Genomic DNA, 13229 nt, shown 5'->3' on the forward strand with positions numbered 1-13229 from the left:
AATTAGTATCCATTACAACTATGGATACACTGCTACCAGACTTTAGATTTCTTAGGGCTGCGGATGTGGCTCAAGTGGTTAGCATACTCGCCTGGCATGCGTGCGGCCCGGGTTCGATCCTCAGCACCACATACAAAGATGTTGTGTCTGCCGAAAACTAAAATAAATAAATAAATAAATAGATAGATAAAAATTAGATTTCTTTAGCCTGATTGGTAAAGTCTCGAAGAAATTTGTGTTTCTCTCATTTTTCTCTCCATCTTCTCTGCCCCAGATTCTTACCTTCCTTATAAGTGATGGATAGTGCTTCAGTGTTTATGGAAAGATAGTGCTATATTTTGGAACTAGAATGTTCTAAAAGTTCATGTGTTTAAAAGCTTGTTCCCAAGTGGGGTGCCTTTAGGAGGTGGTGGAAACTAAGAAATGGGGTCTAGCAAAAGGTCAATGGGATGGGGGTGTGCCCTCAAGAGGATTATGGGACTTGGTCTCTTCCACTTTTTTTGGCTTCCCAACAGCCATGAGGTAGTAGCAGTTTCAATGCTGCCCAATCCCACCATTATGTACTGCCTTACCATAGGTCAAAAAGCAGTGGGGACAACGGGCTGTGGACTAAAACCTCTAATACTGTGAGCCAAATCAACCTTTTCTCTTTTTAAGTTGATTGTCTCAGATATTTTGTTACAGTAACTCAAGGCTGCTAACACAGGTAGCATCGTTAATTTTCATCTAGTCTGTTTAACAGTTTGTTTTATGGAATGTAACAAAAGAGAACTCTGAATTTTAAGGTTCATGTTCCACAAATAGAAAATCACATAATTTCCTTTACATGTTTGAAACCCTCAGGGCAGAGAAACCCAGCATATTGGCTTGAAGTTGCATCCAGCCTCAGATGGAATTACATTCTCTAGAGCAGCATGATACTCCACCATTAAGCACTTGTCTTATAATGTAGAGGAGCCTGGATCGAGCATTAGAAACCAAAGGGGACCTCAGCCAATAGGGATCTGAGATTTCACTTAGAAAGATTGAATTCTGAGGAGTTCAAGGGACTTTGTTTACTTTAAATCACTGCCCCAGAGATCTGAAGATTTCCTCCACACACCTTTGATCTTTGGAAGAAAGTTTACACCTGATATTATTAGAGAAAGTATGGTTCCTGGTCCTATATCTCAGAAGAATGATTCTGTCTTGTTTGGAAGAGGCATAAAACATCCTCCCAGAACAGATCTGTTTAACCTCTGTTACTAGTCTTTTATTTTCCCCCTTTCTTTATAAACCTGAGTTCCTACTTCTTAGAAGCTCCTAGAACTGCATGCTTTGTGGTCTGAGGTCTGTCCTCAGAAAGTTTTGGCAGGAAGAATGATGCCTTTCAGTCCTGAGACCTGTGTATAGAACATGTGTAGAATTTCAAAGCAATTTTATACACACACACACACACAAACCATGGCTGGCAATGTATATGTTTTCATATGTAAGATGTTTTATCCAGCATATGGCTCTTTGGCTCCTTCAGGAGCCAGTATTGAAGTAGAATTTAGTATTATAACTACTCCATGTCACCTCCTAGCTATATACCCTCAAACAGAAGAAAACTCAGGTATTGATGATCAATTTAGGCTAAAGTTATCATAGAACAGAAATGTGCTTTTACATCATACATGTGCAGCATTGCATTTCCCAAATCCCATTCACCAATGGTCACGTTTCCTCTCAGGGACTCTGAATCTGCCCTTGCTGCAGCCCCTTGCCTTTGATGCCTCCCTTGGGCCTCAGTTTCTTCTCTATTTGTAACAGAGCAATTTAGTTCCACCTTCACAGTCTTTTTCATTCTAAAACATACATATACACTCACACATACACTGAGACTCATGCATGCATGAACATAGCCACACATGTGCACACACATGTATCTGCCAGTTGATAGTGTACTATGCTAAGTATGCTAAAGATTAGCAAAGGAAAGTTCCTTCAGTTTCTACTCTCCATAAAGGTGGTAAGAGGATTACAAATATTTATTTTTCTTGCCACTAATTATTTTTAATTCACGCATGTATTATTTCATATATATATATATATATATATATATATATATATTCAACACAAAACAGCAAAAGTATTCAAATTGTACAAATGAAGACTTGGGCATTCAAAAAGGCTAGGCTACAGGTCCAACAAACAAGAGCAAATGTAGCAAAAAAAACCACTGCACACCCAAGCTTAAATGCTACCTCCACTGTACCTGATGTAGGGTGACACATGAGGGCCCAGACTCTGTTCTCTAATGTATCAGACTCTCATCCCCATTCCTACCCTTTCTCAAAACTGGTGGTTTTGGTGGAGCTAAAACACAAGGAGTAGAGCTCAGCAGGCTGAGTGGCCAACTGAGGGCAATTTGAGAATGTGGAGTAGGCTGGGCTTCGCCTAGCACAGGGTCTGACTCAGAGCAAAAAGATTCAACTAGTCCCTCAATAAATACTGTTGAATGAATAGGTAAGTGTTTTTCTTTAAGTCAATGTAATGAAAAAGGATTGTGGGTATTCGTAATGGTTGTACAACAATGCTATATCCCAAGCCTTTTTTATTTTTTGAGACAGGGTTTCACTAAGTTACTTAGGGCTTCAGTAAGTTAGATCCTCGTCTCAGCCTCCCAGGTCTCTGGGATTACAGGCCTGCGCCATGATGGCTCAGCAGTAAAACTCTTAATATTATACCTGCTCATGGCAAGTGCTCTATAAATGTTATCCTGAAGTTACTAAAAATAATTGATTGAATCAACCACATAGAAATTTATTTCATGAAGAAGGAATTAGATTTTTTGCCAGCCTCCGGAAGATGCAAAACCAACTATGTAGCTGCCTAATTTCAGAACAAACTTTGGTTATGTGGCAACCCTACCAGAATGCCTGATTACTCTGGGTACAATTCAAGAAACACCCGCAGTGACCATCTCCCAAAGTGCACACCATCCAACAGATAAATGGTCCATTAACTCTGGAATAACAATCCCTGAAATGAGTTTGTTAAGACACAAATGTCTCATGCCTTTCTTAGTGTAGAGAAGGAGCTTTCAGGAACATCAGGCTCCACTATTTATTTTTCAGATAATCTTACAGAGTTGAAGTTCTTTTCTAGATGCATTCTCAAGCATTTTCATACTTTGAATCATCGTGACTGTGAGCACAAAATGGTTGCTATAACCACAAATTTATAATCTGTGCTTTTTATGCCACTGACCTTGAAATAACTAATTTAATATGTAATATTTATATTTTAAATTTACTTTAAATGTACACTAATAAGATTACTATGTCCAAATTTACATGCAAATTATAAAAGATTTATGTTATTGTTTATACTTTTGATGTTCTGATCCTACAATATACTTGCAGAAAGTTTGGTCTGCAAAAGATTCTTTCTCTCTGAACATTTCCTCAGACCTGAGAGAAAAGTAGCTCTATTTCAGAAACATTTTTTGAGCATAATTCACTCTTATTGTCTGCTGACAAAGCAGGAAGGCAGAGACACTTATTGTGGGCAAAATCCACAGGTAATGGATTGAAGGAAGGTTCCTGATTCTGTGCCTTTCCACCAACCCTGTGACTAGCTAGGGAAAGGGGGGTGGGTCCGCCATTGCAACTGTGGCTGAGGACCTACTGACATCTCTAGTAGTATGTCAATCTTGCTATCGCTTTCTGGTTGAGACCTGCTACATGCTTTCATGTGTATCTCCTTCAATTTGCACAGGTTGGGATGCTCTTGAAATGGGAGGGGGGTGTACTCATGTCCCCTCTCTATGTATCATACTGGCTTGAAACTATGCTCCAAAATGCTGTCTAGCACAGTATTTTCATCTCTCTCTCTCTCTCTCTTTCCCCCACAGCATGGAGCCAATGGGGTCTCCATACTGTGGTCAACTTAGATCCAGACTCCATCTTTCCTCTTGCTATATTTGCTTTCATGGTGAGTTCTGGTTTTATTCATTTGTCACCCCAGTTTGTGGTCTTTGATAGCTTGAATCCCAATGAGGTCAGTATTCTTGTCTTTTTTTTTTTTTACATGCAGGAAAATTTTCAGTTCTTCTATAAACTAATTCATCTTAATAGACATTGAAGAAAGCAATCTTCTCCCACTCCACAGAATGTGAACTTAACATTCTCATGGATTTCCAGAAGGACAGGGGATTCCTAAATCTAATCACCATCAGCAATTGACCATCTGCACTAGTTTGCTAGGGCTTCCGTAGCAAAATACCACAACCTAAGTGACTTAAGCCATCATTTTTTGTCTCACAGTTATGGGGGCTGGAGGCCCAAGATCAAGTTGTAGTCTGGCCTCTGAAAATACAAGAGAAGGTTCTGCTCCTGATCTGTCCCATAGCTTCTGGTAGTTTCTTGATTTGTGGCATCCCAATCCCAATCTTCACAGGACAGTCTCCCTGTGTGTTTGTGTCCAGATTTCTCCTTTGAGACCACCATTCATATTCGATTCATGGCCATCCTATTCTAGTATGAGCTCATCTTAATTACCTCTGCAATAATCTTATTTCCAAATAGGGTCACATTTGGAGGTTCTGGGAATTAGGACTCAAGCATTATCTTCTTTCTTTTTTGATGGGGAGAAACATAGTTCAGCCATAATACTACCCCAAATATCTTTTCAGATAAGGTTTGTGTTATGTGACATAGTGAAATTATATTCTCCACTCATGCCTAAACATTTCTTGTTTGGATTTACATTTTATCATTATTTTTTGTTAGTAGATTTTGTGGACCATATATGGCAAGTTTTAATCACTACAACAGAAATTCAACCCAAAATCTAAAAGAAGGGGAAAATGTACAATATAGAGCCCCCGGGTATCTGTATTGTATGGAAATTCATGTCTTTCACAACAGGCAGACTTTTTTAAGCAAAATTTTGTGTAGATGCCAAACTAGAAATAGTAAATACTTGTTAAGCTACACTCATGTACCCCATATCTTTAAATACACTTTGCTATAAATTTTTATTTTTCATGAAGTAATGTGTCTCTTGCCTATATCCTGTGTTTCATGAGTGTGTTTGTCATCTTAGACATAATTATGAGAAATTCTTTTCATAATGAGGGCAAAGTTGTTTGTATATATGTTAGAATATGACTTCCTGCTACCAGTGTATTAAATTTCTTTGATCATTCCATAAAATAAAGCTCAAACTCTCTTTTTTATAGATAAGAAATACTTTTTGCATAAAGCAAATATGACTTTCGTTTTGTGTCAACTCATTGAATAAGTGAAGAGAAACTATTCTCTTTCAAACTTCTTTCTTAAGAGCCCAATATTCTGGAACATCTTGACTTAAAAAACCAGACTTCTTTTTGAAGGAATTCTGAATTAACCCTTTATATAATTTTCCTTTGCCCTTCAAAGGCAAGAATAAAAGCATTAGAATTGTACTGAAATGGCCCTGGGCAAAGTGTTAACCAAACTCCACGCTTGCTGTGGAAGCAAATTAAACGAGGTCATGAAAGGTCAGGGAAACTAAAGCATTGGTTATGATCACCCTGCCAGGCCCCATCAGGCTGGAGTTGTCTCTCCAGAGTTCCCAGTTCAGGGAAGCAGAACTCAGCAGTTCTCTGAGTACCACTGAACACTTACTGAACTATGGAGTGAATGAAGTCAAATTTGGATGAAGAAGTATCTTAAAATAAGATTTCCGCCCCAAAGAGACAATAATGAATAGGTAAACCTACCAGGCAGACACCCTTTACACATTAGGCTAACAGAGGGAGAACAGCAAAGCAGCACACACAGCCCACAGGACAAAGACCAGACCGGAGGCCCATAGGGGAGAAGGGAGAAGCCAGTCCTCAGAGCTGCTTGGGTTCATCTGACAGTTCTGTTTCTGCCCCTTTTTGTGAATTCTTCACCTCCCCTTTCTAAGATGGCTTGAGTTACTCTTTATTCCTTGTAATCTAAGTTTCTACACATATAACCAAAAGCACTTCACTTCCATAAATGTTTATTGAGCCCCTTCTATTTAGTGTGTGTGTGTGTGTGTGTGTGTGTGTGTGTGTATGTATGTATGTGTGTGTGCTGAGTTACAGAGGTCCAACCTTTCAGGAGTGTCCAGGAGAAATCTGTTATGCATATTTTTATCCAAATGACCATCACAAAATAATGCATAAAATAACCATAAAAAAGCCTTTTGTGAGAACTGAAGAAGATAGTGCATTTAAAAATGCTTAGCTTGCCTAGTGCTGGCACAGGGGTGATCAATAGTTGTCAGCCTCTTCCTTTTCCTCCCTCCCCTTCTTCCTTTCAATTTTTATTATCAATAACTTCACCTGCAGTCTGTAAGCCTACTTTAATATTTACATTAAGAACCACATCCAAAAACCTGAAGGGCAATATATTTTATTATTCTGAGTCAGTGTTCCTTCATGTGACATTTGTTTCCTACATCACATATATTTACTGACCTTAATTACAAACCAAAGAGAAGTCTTTTTCTTGGTTTGTCATAGGAAATATGACAAAATCACTTTTAGCTCTGCTCTTTCACAATAAGGTATGTGCTTGGGAAATGGAAATATTTATCTTCTGGGAATGGAGCCCCAAAGGTATACAACATAGGTTAATCCTCCAGCATTGATCTCCTCAGTGACACAGTCTTTGCCTCGTTTCAGCATTCTTTGGACCTTTCCAAGTTATCTAGGATTCCTAGGCCTCTTCTCCAAGAATTGGCCCTGAGCATCTCTCTATATCAGACAACTCTCTAAATGACTGTGGTAGTATTATTTTTTTGACAATTAAAGAAAAGGTATCAAGACAATACTTAGAAAATATGCTTTAGAAACAAATCAAAGCATCAAATATGTGGCTAAGAGCTCATCAGAACATCAGAGGTTCAAGGGAGGATCCTCAAGCTTGTGCACACTTGGCATGTTACAGCATCCAGGTCAGCTATAAATCCATGCCCTTGCTCACAGCAAATCTCAGGAGAGTTGTCTCTACTTGCTGACTCCAATTCCTCATTCCCTTCTCTCCTTGACTGACTTTAATCAACATTCTGACTGCACCAGACCAATGAAATGGTACTATTTAAGATCACAGAGACCCAAACAGGAAGATATAAATGATGCAAACTTCCTTTTAGTCCTGATATTACTTGACATCATGATGCATTGAGACTTTTTTTCTTCTTCTTCTTTAATATGTTTTTCTGCTGATTTCAAGGACAAGTTTTCCTCTACGTTTGCTTCTATTTCATGTTAACCTCCTTGGTTGACTCCTCTTTCTCTACCAGACCTCTGATTGATGGAGTGCCCCACAGACTTGTTTTAAGACTCTACTTATATTTTCTACCTTAGTGATCCAGAATGACAGCAATAATAGTTACATGCATGTCGAGGACACCTTATTTATTTATTTATTTATTGTTGCGGTCTAGAGATCAAACTCATGGCCCCACACATGCTAAACAAGTGCTCTACCACTGAGTACCACTTCCAGCCCAAGGCTCCCAAATTTTTATCTCTACTGCAGACCTGTACCTTGAACCAGAGCCTCTTGTGTCCTAGAGCATATCCCATTTTGCCACCTGGATGTCTAAGAAGCACATTAAACTTGAATGTGACCAAAAAGCCCACCTGAGCTTGTCTCTGTAATCTCCATTCTCAGCTTTCTCTAGATCAATAAATGGCATCCCGTCCCACAGTGGCTTGAACCAAAAACTGAGAAATCACACTTGAGACCTCTTTCCCTAACACTCTTTATGCAACCCTCGTTCCAAATCATCATTGTGTCTACTGTTCACGACTGCAAAAGCATCTCCACACGTCTCCTTGCCTCTAGTCTGCGCTTCTTTTCCGCAGAGGACTCAGTTATTTATTTAAAACACAAACCGAGTCATATCCTTCCCTCTTCAAAATCCTTCAGTGGCTTCATATCCAGACCATTACATCACTCGGTCCTCAAGTTCCTGCAGGGCTTGCCTGAAGGCCTTTCCCCTTTAAACTCATTGCCTTCTTCTCTTCCAGGATATTATCCTTCCCTGCCCCTCAGGGGTTTTACACTTCCTTTTCCCTGGAATTTTCAGAGGGCTAGTAGGAGTTGTTTATGGTGTTTTCTGACCTCTAGTCCATAAGTTCCTTCTTGTGTTACCAGCACTGAACACAGTGCCTGGCATGTAGCAGGGGCTTCCTCCATCAGTGGTTGGCAGTCTGACTGCACGCTTTCATTCTCTGTAAAGGTGTGTCCAAAGTAAGACTGTCACATCTAGATAGTGCTTTTCTCTACTCACAGAGAGGTACTCAGTAAGTGTTAGTTATTATTATTAAAATAAATTTTGATACAGAAAAATAGCTAATAATAAATGTTATTTAATGCTGGAAAGGGGGTTACATAGACATTCTCATACTGGAAAACATGTAAATTCTCTTGGAGAGCAGTTGGGCTCTATGGAGCAGACTTTAAATTTGTTGTGAAAGACCTTAGCAATTTTCATAGCATTTCACTCATAAATATACAAAGAAAATATATCTGTGTTTTCAGAGACTAAAATTTATGAAGAAATTCAAGATTTAGTCATCATCATTTATAATAATATAAATATAGAAGAAACCTTAAAATGATAATAGTGAAATACACTGATTATAAAACATACAATAATATAGGAAATTTTAAGTATGTACACTTTTTTTCTTTTTTGTGGTATTGGAGATTAAACCCAATGATACCATATCACTGAACTACATCCTCAATACCACCCCTGCCACCACATACATTTTTTAAAAAAAATTTGAGACAGAGTCTCCTAAAGTTGAAAAGACTAGCATTGTACTTGTTTTGTTTTATTTTGTTCTGGTACCAGGGATTGAACCCAGGGGCGCTTAACCACTAAGCCACATTGCCAGTCCTTATTTGTATTTTATTTAGAGACAGGGTCTTGCTGAGTTGTTAAGTGTCTTATTAACTTGTTGAGGCTGGGTTTGAACTTGCAATCCTCCTGCCTCAACCTCCCAAGTCCCTGGGATTACAGGGGTCCATCACCCACCTGACCAGATATACTCTTGAAGTCAAAACTATGTACTTTTGCTGTGTGTTGTTGTGATGCATAGAGTAACCCCCCCCAAAAAAAAAACCCCTATAAATCCTCACTGAACTAAGGGCCAGGACTCACTCCTCTGGACCACTGCATCTGAAATGGTTGTGAGTCCAGGCTCGAGCTTGCAATAAAGACACTTGTGTGATTGCATCAGATTCGGCTCCTGGAGTCCCAGGAATCTATTGGGGTCCCAGGAATCTGGCATTACAATCTCTAGTAATCCAGCTTTCATTTGACAATTATTTGAAAAGGTTTTAAGGATAGTACAAAAATGTAGAAAAGTACCAAAAATATAATAACAAATCCCCATCGTCTCACTATAATCTATTAACAGCTGTTAATATTTGATTATTTTTTGCTGTCTGTCTTCCTCATTTATTAATTTAAAATACATCACCAGCAAGCTCTGTATATTATGCAAGTCGATTTTTTTTTGTCAATTCATAGGTGTTTTTTCACCATCAGTAAGCATACCCCTGTTGCCTACTTCAAAAATGACCAATATTTTTCTTATCTCTACTGCCATCTTTTGTCTTGGAAAAGTAAATTTCACTTTCAGTCAAAAATTACCTTCAGTATTCCACCTCGTCATCTTTTGCACTCATAATTATTCTGCTTTCCCTTCTTTCTTCAGCCTTTTCCTTTCATTTCATTTGGGACATACTCAGGCTTTTATACTACAAACAAACAAACAAACAAACAAAATAAACCCATGAAGGCTTTACAGCTAACTTCCATTATTTAAAAAAACAAAACAAAACATGGAAGTAGAGGAAGTGATTAGTTTTATCAGAAAAGCCAAGATATTGAAAAAGCAAAAACAGAAACAAAAGCAGAATAGATTGTTTTAGATTGCAGGAAACAGAGACAAAATCAATACATTTAAAATGTGTTTGGATCCTGATTCCAACAAATAATTCTAAAAGGTCATTTTTTTGAGACAATGGAAGAATTTTCAATATCTTCAAGTAACGGATGAAGTTGTTGTTCATTTTGTTGGCTAGAATGATGGCATTGTATTTATATAAGAAAATATGCAGTTCTAGTGGAGCAGAGGGAAGAATATAGGGATTATGTTAAATCTCATGATGACTGAGATTTGCAAGAAAGTAATTTGGGGAAAGAGAGGAAGTGAAAGAATAAGTGTAGTAAAAATGACAATGTGATTGATGATAATTGTTCCAGATGATTCATTTTGCTCTTACTTCTACTTTACTGGATATTTGAGCTTTTTTTTTTCTTCAAAAATGTTTTAAAGAGCCTTATGAACAAGTATGTTTCCTTTAACCTCACTTCCTTTCAGGGTACATCTTCATGTCTCTTTATCTCCCTCCCTTTCTCCTGATAATTTTAGAAATAACTGGTTAACCACCTCCACTTCCTTATTTACCCGCAGCAATCTGATTGTTATGCACAAAATTTTCCTGAAACCGACTTATCCTATCGAAGGCATCTTACATTTCTGTCTTATGCTTTTTTCTCTGCCCCAGTGGGGAGAGGCTGTTTACCTGCAGAGGAAAGAAGACAGGAAGTGTAGTGGGGGAGGGTGGGTGCTACTCAAAGAACTGTCACATGATGCTTAGTCTGCCCGCTTGCTCATATACATCACCAAGAAGGATGTTATAATCCCTTTGAAGAAGCAATGGTCAGTATGAGGCCCACAAAAGCCTTCACTGGAGTGAAGGATGAAGTCCCTTTTCCATGCTTGCTAACCCACCTGTCAATCAGAGCAAATAGGATGTGTTATGGCTTCCGCACTTGCCTTGAGGGATAGTTTGAGGATTCTTCACAGGAACAAAACACCCTTAAACAAAGACTAAACCCCCTCCCCCCATGTGACCTCTAAGGGCTCGTGTGACTAGCTCCAGCTTTCTGCTATGTGACACAGGCTCACAGTGCTTTGTTCTCCTACCCTGCACAACATTTTCCAGTTCTTCTTACCACTGACCATTCCACCTACAATCCCTTCACCCCAGGCCCTGCCAACTGCCTCCCAGGCATCAGCATCTTCAGAGCTCAACACAGTCATTACTTTCTCAGGAAAGTCTGATCTCCTGAAGTGGACCAGTCCTTCCTATAACCAGCTTTCCCACTCCATGTTCTACTATTTCTTATTCTTTATGAAGCTAGAACCTTCCATTACCAAGTCGTTGATAAATTTTGTTCCCATGAGAATGTAGACCTCATGAGGGCTGGCATCACAAATTTAATTTTTTCCCCTCACTTATCTCTACTGTCTTGCAAGTGGTAGGCTCTTAAATAGTCCTCAGTCTCTCAAATATAAGCCTCAAGAGTCATTTGACTTCTCTCTTATCTCAACCTATCCTGCCCTGTGCTTCCTATTTATGACCCAACTTTCACCTCTTCCTCTTCAGTTTAATCCTAAACCTATATAATTTGAGATTAAAAAGTAGAGTCAGTGTCCATCTAAATCTCAATTGCTGTATCAAAATTCAATCGCTTCTCCTTCCCTGTGTAAAATCTCATTGTCTTGGTTTAACTTCTCTAATTGGTCTTATGCTCACTTCTCAACATGATTTTGAAAACTGTCATTTTCTGAACCTCATATCCTGCCAGCATATCAGTGACTTCAGTGGTCATGTGGATGGGTGACCTCACAGTTCCTTGGTTTCCTTATCTCCAAAAAATTGTTACCTTTACTCCACCTTGTTACCAATCTAGACTCATTCCTTTTGGATAACTTAAATTCTATTTCCTACCTTGATGATAGTTTCCAATATGTCCATCCTTGCTGCAAAGTATGGGTAATTTTCAGCCCTCAACTTATACCATTTTGTGGCATTTAAAATTGTTGCTCAATTTTACCATGTACACACTATGCAATATTTTATCATGAGAATCATCTCTCCTGGTCATCCTCTATTTCTGTTCTCATTTTCATCTGCATTTCCTCTTGCCTCCCATACCTTTGCTTCTCCAGTTTCTGTCCTTACCCACGGCTTTTCTCATTTAAAATGCATGTCCAGGCAATTCACAGGGCTTAAGCAACTTCCGTATTGAGATGACTCTGTGTATCTATCCATCCACCCATCCATTTCTTTTTGCTATCTTGACTTTTCATCTGAGATAGAAACTTGAATAACCAAATATTTTTTTGAGTATCTCTACTTGGATATGCTATCCTCAACTTCAAACTTCAAACTTCACATGCTACACCCTCCCCTCCTTACCTCTTCCTATCCTGATCTGCTCTTCCTACTAGTTTTCTTGTTCATTTAATGACACAATCACCCCAATAAGACATTTGTGAATCATCCTGAATGCTTCCTACTCCTTCTCCTCCACATATCCAACTAATTGCTAAATAAATATTCAATTTCTTAAAGTGATTTGAGTCGATGTCATTTTTTTTCTATCTTATATGACTATCCTCTTTTCATTTGCTCATTATTTCTCTCACTTAGAATATTACAATAGCTTCCTACCTTTGTTTACCTCCCACGGATCTCACTTATTCCTTATTTCTCATGAGAATATTAAATAGTCTTCTACCTTCCTTTCATCCTCAGGAGCTTTAAAAATCATCTTCCATACTGTCACAGAATGGTCTATCTAAAATGAAATTCCAACCAGTTAGTTACTACTCCCCTGCTTAGAACACTTCAAACCCTATCTGCCTTCTTCAAGATAAAGTTCAAGCAACATACACAAGCCTGCCAATACCACTGTGGCCAAGGTAGACTTTCATAGCAGGACTATCAAGCTGGCTGTCATTTTCATTCAATCCACTTCATTAGTCCTCTCTCATCATCCCTGTCTTAGACTACAGTCTGAGAATTTCTAATACTGCACTATTGTGAAAGTACCTAATTGGTTATCACTTGCTGGTAGTCTCCCGCCTGCCAACTCACTTGCCAGCTGGCTGCACAACTGCTTTTCCTGAAGTGTTGATATAAGCATGTCATTTTTCTAGTCTATACCTTTGTTAACTAATTGGTCTTTTCAAAATGTATTCACTCATTTACTCATTTAGTCAACAAATATTGAGCATCTGGCATGTATCAGGCATTGCATTGAAGTTCTCAGCAACTAGAATATGTATTCTGGGACCCACTTGTACTTCTAGCTCCAGATCCCTGCCTCTTATCTCCCTACTTTTCATTCTCTACCCTAGTTCGATG

Source organism: Spermophilus citellus (genome assembly GCF_964194105.1).
Source record: "Spermophilus citellus genome assembly, chromosome: 14".
NCBI lineage: Eukaryota > Metazoa > Chordata > Mammalia > Rodentia > Sciuridae > Spermophilus > Spermophilus citellus.